Below are 14,068 nucleotides of genomic sequence, written 5' to 3'. Positions count from 1 at the left end.
ATCAATGGCAATAACAAACTGTGAAAAAAAAGAAATATTGCCAGCAATGAAGGGTTGAAAATGGACTCTGATTAAGATGGATTTTTTAAGACTTCCTTATTGGACAAAAGGGCGTTTGAAGCTTAAAGGCTAGCACAGAGGTTATATTATGGATTAGTAATCCAGAAGACCTGGATTCATTTTTATGATTCAGTGATTTTTTATTAGGAGACCTGGATTACTGTTTAATTCATTTAATGAAAAAAAATAAAAAAATCTGGAAGAAAAGCAATATCAGTAATGACCATGAAACCACTGTTTTTTTATAAAAATCCATCTAGTTCACTTCATGTCCTTTAAGGGATGAAATCTGCCAACTTTATGTCAGGAATGTGGGAAGTTAACGAGATTAACAGTGAATTTGAGATGAAAATAAAATAACAGAAAAGTAACAACATGTGCAGGCATCTAGAGGAATAATGAGATGCAATTTGCCTAGTAACAAGGTTAACTGGAGTCCAGAGACATTGAGGTGCGAATGGTCATTCAGAAACATTGTTTGCCAAAGGTCAGTTTTGCTAAACAAATGGTTTCTTCTAAAGGCAATGAAATTTGTGTGAGGTAAACAGCAAAATCCACAGAAGAGAATATCAAAGAGATTGAACAGTATAACTGCCAGCACCCTCAGTGGGGAGGAGGCTAGTTCTCCATCTAACAGCCAGACAGACATTTCCATGCATGATCTGAGCCACAGAGGTATGTTCCAGCTAAAATTTATAATAATAATCTTTATTGTCACAAGTAGGGCAGCGTGGTAGCACCGTGGTTAGCACAGTTGCTTCACAACTCCAGGGTGCCAGGTTCGATTCCCGGCTAGGGTCACTGTCTGTGCGGAGTTTGCACGTTCCCCCCGCGTTTGCGTGGGTTTCCTCCGGGTGCTCCGGTTTCCTCCCACAGTCCAAAGATGGGCAGGTTAGGCGGATTGGCCATGATAGATTGCACTTATTGACCAATGCTGGTTTAGCATAGGGCTAAATCGCTGGCTTTGAAAGCAGGCCAGCAGAACGGTTCAGTTCCCGTACCAGCCTCCCCGAACAAGTGCCGGAATGTGGTGTTAAGTAATGGGTTAAGAGACATTGCAATTAATTGTCTCATTTATGTTAAGTATCCATTAATTGACACTGATATGTAAAGGGGCTTCAGGTGGCCTCTGTCAGGTGATGGATGGTTAGAGTTTTGTGCAAAGGCTGTTGGAATGAAATAAATGTGTGTTTGTGAAAAAGGAACAGAACTTTAGACTCTTCATATCACAGCAACTAAAACGTCTAACAGTAAGAGCAGAGGATGGTTGCTGTGTAAATATGAAGGGTTGAAAGATACAACTTTTCCAGATCACCAAGGAGTGAGTGAGAAAAGAAAAAAAAGGGATATATGGCTGAACCGAGGATAAAAATGGCTGGATATGACTATCCTCCCTTATTTTCTGAAAGGAATACGACCAATGGAGAAGTGCAGTAGTTATGTGGACTAAGGTAACTGCTTTGGGAAAGAGAAGACAAGGTATGGCATTGACTCTTTCTCTACCATATGGCAGTAAAATCCAAAACAAAGTGCTTTCTGAGCTGGAATTGGAAGAGTTAGACTCAGAAGAAGGTCTGGAGTCTTTATTACATTATATGGATAAGACGTATAAGAAAGATGACTTGTTAAGTACGTATGAAGCATGGTCAGATTTTGATAAGTCCTGGAAAATGGAGGATATCTCCATGGAAGACTATATAATGGAATTTGGCAGACGATATAAAAGGCTGCAGAAACACAACCTGGAATTTCCAGTCTGTGTTGGCCTTTAAATTACTTGACTGCTAGAGTGAGCAACATGGATAGGCTCCTGGTTTTGACAGGAGTTCAGTTTACTGATAAGGATACCTTATTCGAACAGATGACAAAAGCTTTACAATAGTTTCTGGGGAAACATTTGTTTCCGATAGCTCTGGTGACCCAAATAGGTCAACCTGCAATAAGGCAGAATATGGAAGATACACTACGAACAGGATGGCGAAATCGTATGTCTATGAACAGGGCTCAAGGCTATAGAAGGAAACCGAGACAAGGAAATTATGAAGACAGAAACCCAGTTAGAACCTACAATAGGGAGATGAACCCCAGAAATGCACGGGGCATGATAAATCGATGTTTTCGATGTGACTCTCAATACTATTATGCTTTCAATTGTCCAACTCGTTCTGATAGAGTGTTCGAAGCGACACATGACACGGAAGAGTCAGAAGAGGAAAAAGATAGTGACCAGAAAGAAGGCATTGTCCTATTGACAAGCAGTTTTATGCAGGTAATGAGGGTGTTGGTTGCAGAATCCTTCAACTGTGCTGTATTGGACAGTGGCTGCACATCTACTGTGTGTGGAATTGACTGGTTAAAATGTTACCTGTACTCTTTGAATGCTGAAAATCGTAACAAGGTTAAGGAATTTGAAAGTTCCACAAGTTTCAGGTTTGGGGATGATAATACTCTGAAGTCGCTGAAAAGAGTGGTGATCCCTTGCAATATTGCCGGAGTGAATCATTTCATTAGCACGGATGTTGTATCAAGTGAGATACCTTTGCTTCTGAGCAGACCATCGATGAAGAAAACACACATGAAACTGGATATGGAACAGGATAAGGCAACAGTTTTTGGAAAGACGGTGGACTTACAATTTACACAATCGGGACACTATTGTATTCCATTACTGACAAATAATATTTCAAGTAGAGTGGTTAAGGATGTGTTAATGGCAGTTGAAAATGGGACTTTAGCTGATAAAAAGCTTGTGGTATTAAAACTGCAAAGGCAATTTGCACATCCGTCTCCTCGGAGGCTGAAAGATTTAGTAAAGGATGCAGGGGTAAGGGATGACGACTATACTAAACTGATAGAACAGGTTAGTGACCGCTGTGAAGTTTGTAGGAAGTACAGAAGGACACCAGCATGACCGATAGTAACCCTACCTTTGACCAGGGATTTTAACAACATTGTGGCAATGGACCTTAAGATCTGGGATAAAGCAAATAATATATTTATTTTGCATTTTGTAGATTTATTAACCAGATTTAGTCAATCAACGGTTGTATGAAGTAAAGAAAAGAGAGTAATTCTGGATCAAATCGTGGAAAAATGGGTAGGGACAGGAATGGGTCCACCCGCAAACGGACAATGGGGGAGAATTTGCTAATGATGAGTTTAGGGTTATGGGTGAAAACATAAATATCAGAGTTATGAATATGGCTGCTGCAGAAAGCCCATTTAGTAATGGTGTCTGTGAAAGAAATCATGTTGTTATCGATGACATGCTTCGGAATATTTCGGCAGAGCGACCAAATTGTAGGCTAAATTCAGCTTTAGCATGGGCAGTACATGCAAAAAATTCTTTGCAGATGGTTGGGGGCTATAGTCCTTATTAATTAGTGTTTGGTAGAAATCCTAAAGTTCCGTTTATTTTGGATGACCAGCCTCCAGCTTGGGAGAGGACGACAATTAGCTCTGGTTTTGCTGAACATTTAAATGCATTACATAGCAGTAGAAAAGCTTTTTTGGAAGCATAAGTCTCTGAAATAATTCGCAGAGCTTTAAGACAAAACGTACAGCCATCAGATGCCGTTTTTTAGCAAGGAGGCATGGTATACTATAAGAGAGACAATTCTAATGAATGGAAAGGCCCAGGGAAGATCATAGGCATCGATGGCAAAACAATTATTTTGCAACATGGTAATCAAACTGTTAGGGTATATTCATCAAGGATAATGGGTACAGATTACAAATTTTCAAATTTAGACAGGACAGACATGACGAGAAACCAGAGTCATCTGGTACGCATGTGTTACAGAACTATGAGGACCAATTAACTGATATAGACAGGGTTTCTGTGGAGGAACACAACACTTCTGATGAATTAGAACAGGCCATTTTTCCGAAAGGGCAACTGCCAAAAGTTGGTACAAAGGTGACATACTTGGCTGAAGGGTCTAGTCAATGGAAGGATGCAACTGTTATTAGTAGAGCAGGGAAGGCCACTGGAAAGTATAAACATTGGTTGAATGTACAGCATTCAGGGGAAGGAGTCAAGACAATGGATTGGGAAAACGAAGTTCAAAAATGGAGGGCACAGAAACGCAGTGCCAGTTCAGATAGTACATCGATACTGAACAGGTCCGCAAGAAAAGGCTGAGAACTATTGAAAGGACATCCCACAGCAGAAGGGAAATATCAAGCAGTAGCAGTACAGGACGAGCTACCAGGCGGGAGAGGGGACGTAGTTTGTCAAGATCTCGGAACATGAGTAAGACTACGAATACTGATAGGAGTAGAAGCCCACATGCACGTGAGATTTTAGTGGCTTCAAATAAATTAGATGAAAAAGTCATTAAAGAAGCTAAACAGCAAGAATTGCGTAGTTGGAGTGAATTTGGGGTATACACGGAAGTACCGGATAGGGGACAAAGAGCTCTATCCCACAGATGGATTTGCACGGAAAAGGTTCTTCCGGAAGGAACTTATAAGGCAAAGGCCAGGCTTGTGGCAAGGGGATTTGAAGAAAACTTAGAAGATCAGGATTTAAGGGTAGATTCACCTACAGCAAGAAAGGTTATTTTAAAGATCTTCTTGTCTCTATTAGCCACAAAGGTATGGGAATGCAAATCTATAGATATAAAAGCTGCCTTTTTGCAGGGGCATCAGCTCCAGAGAGACATTTTTCTCCATCCTCCTAAAGAAGCAGCTAACACAGAAGGGGTACTCTGGAAGTTGAACAAATGTGTATATGGATTAAATGATGCATCTAGAGTCTGGTATTTTTCAGTCAGGTCAGTTTTGTTAAAGTTAGGCTGTTGCCAGTTGAAAGCAGACCCTGCAATGTTTTACTGGCACTATAATGGAAATCTTTCTGGCATTTCTATGATGCATGTCGATGATTTTTTGTGGGGTGGGACTAGTGATTTTGAAGCTATTGTAATCTCTGGTTTGAGGAAAGAATTCAGGGTTGGAAGTCAGGCTTCCGGTGCATTTAAATATATTGGACTGGAAATTGGACAGACTAAGTTAGGGGCAACTTTACGTCAGCAATCTTATTTGGAAAGCATCACCCCAATAGCAATTAGTCGTGGCCAGGTTTCACAAAAGAACGCAATGGTTTCAAAGATAGAAATAGAGCAACTGCAAAGTTTAATTGGGCAACTGAACTGGTTAGGTAGACAGACTAGACCCGACGTGAGTTTTAATGTCTTAGAGTTGAGTACAAAAATGAATGATCCCAAAGTGGAAGACATAATAAGAGCAAATAAAGCGTTGGCCAAACTAAAAATGCAGGAGTGTGTTTTGAAGTTCCCGGTTTTAGGTGACCTTAAGCACTTGAAACTCATAGTTTATAGTGATGCGTCCTACGTAAATTCATGTGATGGAGTTTTATAATTTTCCTTTTGAGGAACAATGGTAAATGTTGCCCGCTTGTGTGGGAAACAAAGAAAATAAGGAAAATGGTAAAAAGCACTTTGGCTGCTGAGACGTTAAGCCTTGTAGAGGCGGTGGATATAGCCTATTATATAAGAATGATATTGACAGAAATTTTGGGATTAGGGGATTAGGCTAATATACCTATTGACAATAAATCCCTGTTGGAACATGTGCACTCTGCAAAAAGTGTCAATGAAAAGAGGTTACGGATAGACATCGCAAGTTTGAAGCAGATGTTGGACAGAGGGGAAATAACAAAAATTAAATGGGTCGACAGGAGCTATCAACTGTCAAACTGTTTTACGAAAAGAGGGATGAGTTCACAGAAACTTTTGGATATTGTTAATGAAGGGCACTTGTTTCTGTGACTGTTTTTTTTTTCCTTCTCGTCCAAACAAAAACAAAAAGGGGGGGAAATCATGTGTGTGTTTTTGAGTTTCTTGAAATTTTGTTTTCACCTAATTCTTTTTTTTCTCCAAGGAAGGGGAGACTGTTCAGTAATGGGCTAAGAGACATTGCAATTAGTTGTCTCATTTATGTTAAGTATCCATTAATTGACACTGATATGTAAAGGGGCTTCAGGTGGCCACTGTCAGGTGGTGTGTTGTTAAGAGTTTTGTGCAAAGGCTGTTGGAATAAAATAAATGTGTGTTTGTGAAAAAGGAACAGAACTTTAGACTCTTCATATCACAGCAACTAAAATGTCTAACATGTGGCGACTAGGGGTTTTTCACAGTAATTTCATTTGAAGCCTACTTGTGACAATAAGCGATTTTCATTTCATTTTCATTTTTTCATTTCAAAGAAAGTTTAGGTGGGGTTACTGGGTTACAGGGGTAGGATGGAGACGTGGGGTGAAGTAGGGTGCTCTTTCCAAGAGCCGGTAGAGACTCGATGGGCCAAATGGCCTCCTTCTGCGCTGTAAATTCTATGATTCTATGATAAGTAGGCTTACATTAACACTGCAATGAAGTGAAAAGCCCCGAATCATCACATTCCGTCGCCTGTTCGGGTACACTGAGGGAGAATTGAGAATGTCCAATTCACCCAACAAGCGCATCTTTCAGGACTTGTGCGAGGTAACCGGAGCACCGGGAAGAAACCCACGCAGACACGGGGAGAATGTGCAGACTCTGCACTGACAGTCACCCGAGACCGGAATTGAACCTGGGTCTCTGGAGCTGTGAGTCAGCAGTGATAAACACTGTGCCACTATCCCGAATCATAGTATGGTTATAGCTCAGAAGGAGGATATATGTTGCATCATATCCTTGCTGGCTCTCTGCAACAACAACTCAGCCAATCCTATTCTTATTCAATTCCCTTTTCAAATCTCAATTGTGTCAACCTCTACCAGGCTCTCATGCAATCCAGGTCCTAATTATTAAATTTAAAGTTAAGGTTGTGCAAAGGCTCGATTCAAAGGAACCCAAAACTTAGAATCATAGAATCCGTACAGTGCAGAAGGAGGAAACCTGGCCCATCGAATCCACATCAACCGTCCGAAAAAGCACCCCATACAGGCCCACTCACCTCTTTTGTATTCCTTGCCCCTATTAATGAAGCCTAGGCTCCTGTGTGCTTCATCAACCGTGTTCTTAATCTGTTCTGCCACCTTCAATGATTTATGAGCAAATACAACCAGGTCCCCCTGCTCCTGTACCACATTTAGAATTGTCTATTATTATTTAATATTTTGTTTTAAACTGTCTCAACATTCTATCAAAACGTAACACTTTACATTTTTCTGCATTAACTTTAAGCTGCTATTTGTTAATCTGCTATTGTAAGGGGAATAGATAGGTGTTTATGTGGCCGCAAACGAGACTCCAGAATGGTGTGTTGCCTCCCTGGTGCAAGGGTCAAGAGTGTCTCGGAGCAGCTGCAGGGCAGGGAGGGTGAACAGCCAGCTGCCTTGGTGCATATAGGCACCAATGATATAGGTAGAAAATAGGAAGAGGTCCTAAAAGCTGAATTTAGGGAGTAAGGAGTTAAAATACAAAGTAAGACCACAAAGGTAGTAATGTCAGGATTGCTCCCCGTGCCACATACTAGTCAGAGTAGGAATGGCAGGATAGCTAAGATGAATACATGGCTTGAGAGATGGTGCGAGGGAGTGATTCAAATTCCTGGGACATTGGAACCGGTTCTGGGGGAGGTGGGACCAGTATAAACCGGACGGTCTACACCTGGGCAGGAGCGGAACCAATGTCCTAGGAGGAGTGTTTGCTAGTTTGGGGAGGGTTTAAACTAAAATGGCAGGGGGGTGGGAACCGATGCAGGAAGTCAGAGGAAAGTTAGGTGGGGACAGAAACAAAAGCCAGTAATGGGGAAAGTAGAAGGCAGAGAAACCACAGACAGAAGTCAAAAAGGGCCAGATTATATCATAATTCTAAAAGGGCAATAAATGCCAAATAAAACAAGCCTGAAGGCTCTGTGTCTCAATGCGAGGAGCATTTGTAATAAGATTGATGAATTAACTGTGCTGACAATCATTAATGAATATGATGTAATTGGGATTATGGAGACCTGGTTCCAGGGTGACCAAAGATGGGAACTCAACATCCAGGGGTATTCAATATTCAGGAAAGATAGAAGGAAAGGAAAGGGAAGTGGGGTAACTTTGCTAGTTAAATGAAATGAAAATGAAATTAAATGAAAATCGCTTATTGTCACAAGTAGGCTTCAAATGAAGTTACTGTGAAAAGCCCCAAGTCGCCACATTCCGGCGCCTGTTCGGGGAGGCTGGTACGGGAATTGAGCTATGCTGCTGGCCTGCCTTGGTCTGCTTTAAAAGCCAGCTCTTTAGCCCTGTGCTAAACCAGCCCCTAGAGGAAATTAATCCAATAGTAAGGAAGGGCATTAGCCAGGACGATGTGGAAACTATATGGGTGGAGCTGTGGAACACCAAATGACAAAAAACATCAGTGGGAGTTGTGTACAGCCCACCAAACAGTAGTTGTGAGGTTGGGGATGGCATCAAACAGGAAATTAGTGATGCGTGCAGTAAGGATACAGCGGTTATTATGGGTGACTTCAATCTGCATATTGATTGGGCTAATCAAACTGGTAGCAATGAGATGGAGGAGGATTTCCTGGAATGTATAAGCAATGGTTTTCTTGACCAATATGTCGAGGAACCAACTAGAGTGCAGGCCATCCCAGACTGGGTATTGTGCAATGAGAGAGGATTAATTAGCAATGTTGTGGTGCGAAATCCTTAATGGAAGAGTGACTATAATATGATAGAATTATTCGTCAAGATGGAGAGTGACACAGTTAAGTCTGATACTTGGGTCCTAAACCTAAAGAAAGCTAACTTTGATGGTCTGAGATGTGCATTGGCTAGGGTAAGCTGGCAAAGGATACTTGAGGGGTTTATGGTGGCTTGGCAATGGCAGACATTTAAAGAACACATGGGTGAACTTCGACAATTGTAAATCACTGTTTGGATCAAGAGTAAGACGGGGAAGGTGGCTCAACCATGGCTAACAAGGGAAATCAGGGATAGTGTTAAAGTCAAAGAAGACACATATAAATTGGCCAGTAAAAGCCACAAGCCTGAGGACTGGAGAAATTTAAAATTCAGCAGAGGAGGACAAAGGGTTTAATTCGGAAGGGGAAAATATAATGCCAAAATAAGCTTGCAGAAAACATAAAAACTGACTGCAAAAGCTTCTACAGCTATATGAAGAGAAAAAAAACTGGTGAAGACAAATGTAGGTCCCTTACAGTTAAAATCAGGTGAATTCATGATGGGCAACAAAGAGATGGCAGACCAGTTGAACAATTACTTTGGATCTGTCTTCACCAATGAGGTCACAAATAACCTTCTGGAAATACTAAGGGACGGAGGGTCGAGCAAGAAGGAGGAACTGAAGGAAATCTTTATTAGTCAGGAAATTATATTGGGCAAATTGATGGGATTAAAACCCGATAGGTTCCCAGAGCCTGATGCTCTGCATCCCAGAGTACTTAAGGATAGAAATAAAGGACGCATTGGTGATCATTTTCCAGCATCCCGTAACAGCCTCCCCAAACAGGCGCCGGAATGTGGCGACTAGGGGCTTTTCACAGTAACTTCATTTGAAGCCTACTTGTGACAATAAGCGATTTTCATTCATTTCATTTTCATTCATTCAGTAGACTCTGGAAGATTTCCAATGAATTGAAGGGTAGCTAATGTAACCCCACTTTTTAAAAAAGGAGGGAGAGAGAAAACTGGGAATTATAGACCGGCTGTAATTGGTGGGTAAAATATTAAGGATGAAATAACTGAGCATTTGGAAAATGGGGACAAGATCGGTCCAAGTCAGCATGGATTCACTAAAGGGAAATCATGGTTGACAAACCTTCTAGAATGTTTTGAGGATGTGACCAGCAGAGTGAATAAAGGTGAACCAGTGGATGTTGTGTATCTGGACTTTCAAAAGGCTTTTGACAAGGTCCCACACAGGAGATTGCTGAGAAGAATTAAACCTCATGGTATTAGGGGTAATGTATTGACGTGGACAGAGAACTGGTTGCCAGACAGGAAGCAGAGAGTGGGAATAAATGGCTCCTTTTCAGAGTGGCAGATAGTGACTAGTGGGGTACCGCCGTGTTCAGTGCTGGGGCCCCAGCTGTTCACAATATACATTAATAATTTGGATGAAGGAATTATAATAATAATCACTTATTATCACAAGTAGGCTTCAATGAAGTTACTGTGAAAAGCCCCTAGTCGCCATATTCCGGCACCTGTTCGGGGAAGCCGGTACGGGAATTGAACCCAGGTTGCTGGCATTGTTCTGCATTACAAGCCAGCTGTTTAGCCCGCTGTGCTAAACCAGCCCCTTTTGCATGCAATATCTCCAAATATGCAGACGACACTGAGCTGGGTGACAGTGTGTGCTGTGAGGAGGATGCAAAGAGGCTGCAGGGTGACTAGGACAGGCTGGCTGAGTGGGTAATTACTTGGCAAATGCAATATAATGTCGGTAAATGTGAGGTTATCCACTTTGGTGGCAAAAACAGGAAGGCAGGTTATTATTTGAATGGTGGAAGTTTAGGAAAAGGATAAGTACAATGAGACCCGGATGTCATGGTGGAACAGTCGCTGAAGGACGGCATGCAAGTACAGGAGGCAATGAGGAAAGCTTTTTTTAAATAAATTTAGAGTACCCAGTTAATGTTTTCCAATTAAGGGGTAATTTAGCATGCCAATCCACCTACCCTGCACATCTTTGGGTTGTGGGGGCGAAACCCACGCAAGCACGGGGAGAACATACAAACTCCACATGTACAGTGACCCAGGGTCGGGATTGCATCTGGGACATCGGTGCCGTGAGGCAGCAGTGCTAACCACTGCGCCATGGTGCTGCCTGGCAGTGAGGAAATTTAATGGCATGATGGCCTTCATAGGGAGAGGATTTGAGTACAAGAGTAGGGATGGCCTCCAGTATTGCGTGCAGTTTTGGTCTCCTAGTTTGAGGAAGGACATTCTTGCTGTTGAGGCTGTGCAGCAAAAGTTCAGCAGACTAATTCCTGGGATGGCAGGACTGACATATGGTGAAAGACTGGATCGACTGGGCTTGTACTCACTGGAGTTTAGCAGAATGAGAGGGGATCTTATAGAAACATATAAGATCCTGATGGGACTGGGCAGGCTAGTTGCAGGAAGAATGTTCCAGATGTTGGGGACGTCCAGAACTAGGGGTCACAGACTCAGAATAAAGGGTAAGCCATTCAGGACTGAGATGAGGAAGAACCTCTTCTCTCAGAGAGTGTGAACTTGTGGAATTCTCTGCCACAGAAAGCTGCTGGGGACAGTTTATTGGATATATTCAAGAAGGAGCTGGACGTGGCCCTTGCGGCCAAAGGGATCAAGGGGAATGGAAAGAAAACGGGAGGGGGATACTGAATTTGCATGATCATATTGAATGGTGGAGCAGCCTCGAAGAGCCGAATGGCCTACTCCTGCACCTATTTTCTATGTTCAATGTTTCTATGTTTCTATTCCACCATTCTGCCTATGCCTCAGAGGTAGATTGGGAGAGACTGTTGGCAGACAAAGGGACGGCTGGTAAATGGGAGGCTTTTAAAAATGTGTTAACCAGGGTGCAGGGTAAGCACATTCCCTTTAGAGTGAAGGGCAAGGCTGGTAGAAGTAGGGAACCCTGGATGACTCGAGATATTGAGACTCTGGTCAAAAAGAAGAAGGAGGCATATGACGTACATAAACAACTGGGATCAAGTGGATCCCTTGAAGAGTACAGAGATTGTCGAAATAGAGTTAAGAGGGAAATCAGGAGGGCAAAAAGGGGACATGAAATTGCTTTGGCAAATAATGCAAAGGAGAATCCAAAGAGCTTCTACAGATACATAAAGGGAAAAAAAGTAACTAGGGACAGAGTAGGGCCTCTTAAGGATCAACAAGAACATCTATGTGCAGAGCCACAAGAGTTGGGTGAGATCCTGAATGAATATTTCTCATCAGTATTCACGGTGGAGAAAGGCATGGATGTTAGGAAACTAAGGGAAATAAATAGTGATGTCTTGAGAAGTGTGCATATTACAGAGGAGGAGGTGCTGGAAGTCTTAAAGCGCATCAAGGTAGATAAATCCCCGGGACCTGATGAAATGTATCCCAGGATGTTGTGGGAGGCTAGGGAGGAAATTGCGGGTTCCCTAACAGAGATATTTGAATCATCGGCAGCCACAGGTGAGGTGCCTGAAGATTGGTGAGTAGCGAATGTTGTGCCCTTGTTTAAGAAGGGCAGCAGGGAAAAGCCTGGGAACTACAGACCGGTGAGCCTAACATCTGTAGTAGGTAAGTTGCTAGAAGGTATTCTGAGAGACAGGATCTACAAGCATTTAGAGAGGCAAGGACTGATTCGGGGCAGTCAGCATGGCTTTGTGCGTGGAAAATCATGTCTCACAAATTTGATTGCGTTTTTTGAGGGGGTGACCAAGAAGGTAGATGAGGGCAGTGCAGTAGACGTTGTCTACATGGACTTTAGCAAAGCCTTTGACAAGATACCGCATGGTATGTTCTTGCAGAAGGTTAAAGCTCACGGGATCCAGGGTGAGGTTGCCAATTGGATTCAAAATTGGCTGGACGACAGAAGACAGAGGGTGGTTGTAGAGGGTTGTGTTTCAAACTGGAGGCCTGTGACCAGTGGTGTGCCTCAGGGATCGGTGCTGGGTCCACTGTTATTTGTGATTTATATTAATGATTTGGATGAGAATTTAGGAGGCATGGTTAGTAAGTTTGCAGATGATACCAAGATTGGTGGCACAGTGGATAGTGAAGAAGGTTATCTAGGATTGCAACGGGATCTTGATCAATTAGGCCAGTGGGCCGACGAATGGCAGATGGAGTTTAATTTAGATAAATGTGAGGTGATGCATTTTGGCAGATCGAATCAGGCCAGGACCTACTCAGTTAATGGTATGGCGTTGGGGAGAGTTATAGAACAAAGAGATCTAGGAGTACAGGTTCATAGCTCCTTGAAGGTGGAGTCGCAGGTGGACAGGGTGGTGAAGAAGGCATTCGGCATGCTTGGTTTCATTGGTCAGAACATTGAATACAGGAGTTGGGACGTCCTGTTGAAGTTGTACAAGACATTGGTACGGCCACACTTGGAATACTGTGTGCAGTTCTGGTCACCCTATTATAGAAAGGATATTATTAAACTAGAAAGAGTGCAGAAAAGATTTACTAGGATGTTACCGGGACTTGATGGTTTGAGTTATAAGGAGAGGCTGGATAGACTGGGACTTTTTTCCCTGGAGCGTAGGAGGCTTAGGGGTGATCTTATAGAGGTCTATAAAATAATGCGGGGCATAGATAAGGTAGATAGTCAACATCTTTTCCCAAAGGTAGGGGAGTCTAAAACTAGAGGGCATAGGTTTAAGGTGAGAGGGGAGAGATTCAGAAGGGCCCAGAGGGGCAATTTCTTCACTCAGAGGGTAGTGAGTGTCTGGAATGTGCTGCCAGAGGTAGTAGTAGAGGCGGGTACAATTGTGTCTTTTAAAAAGCATTTAGATAGTTACATGGGTAAGATGGGTATAGAGGGTTATGGGCCAAGTGCGGGCAACTGGGACTAGCTTAATGGTAAAAACTGGGCGGCATGGACTGGTTGGGCCGAAGGGCCTGTTTCCATGCTGTAAACTTCTATGATTCTATGATTCTATGAACCTTTGAAGCTCTACATTATCCTCCTCATGGTTCACAACACGTCTAAATTTTGTATCATCAACAAATTTGCGCCCTACACACCAAGGTCCAGATTATAAACATATTTCAGGAAGTGCAGGAACCTAATGGCAATCCCTGGGGGGCTCAACTAGAATCTTCCTCCAATCCGAAAAACATCCATTAATACATTTCATTTCCATATTATTACTGTTCCTTTTATTCCATGAGCTCTAACTTCGCTCACAAGTCTGTGAGCACCATTGTATCAAATGCCTTTTGGAAGTCCATGTACACAACACCAACAGCATTATCTTCATCAACCCTCTCTATTATCTCAGCAGAAACACAAGCAAGTTAGTTAAATATGATTTGCCCTTAACAAATCCATTCCGGACTTCCTTA

This window comes from Scyliorhinus torazame, chromosome 2 (assembly GCF_047496885.1).
Source record: "Scyliorhinus torazame isolate Kashiwa2021f chromosome 2, sScyTor2.1, whole genome shotgun sequence".
Taxonomy (NCBI): Eukaryota; Metazoa; Chordata; class Chondrichthyes; order Carcharhiniformes; family Scyliorhinidae; genus Scyliorhinus; species Scyliorhinus torazame.
Note: the sequence above shows the minus strand (reverse complement) of the source record.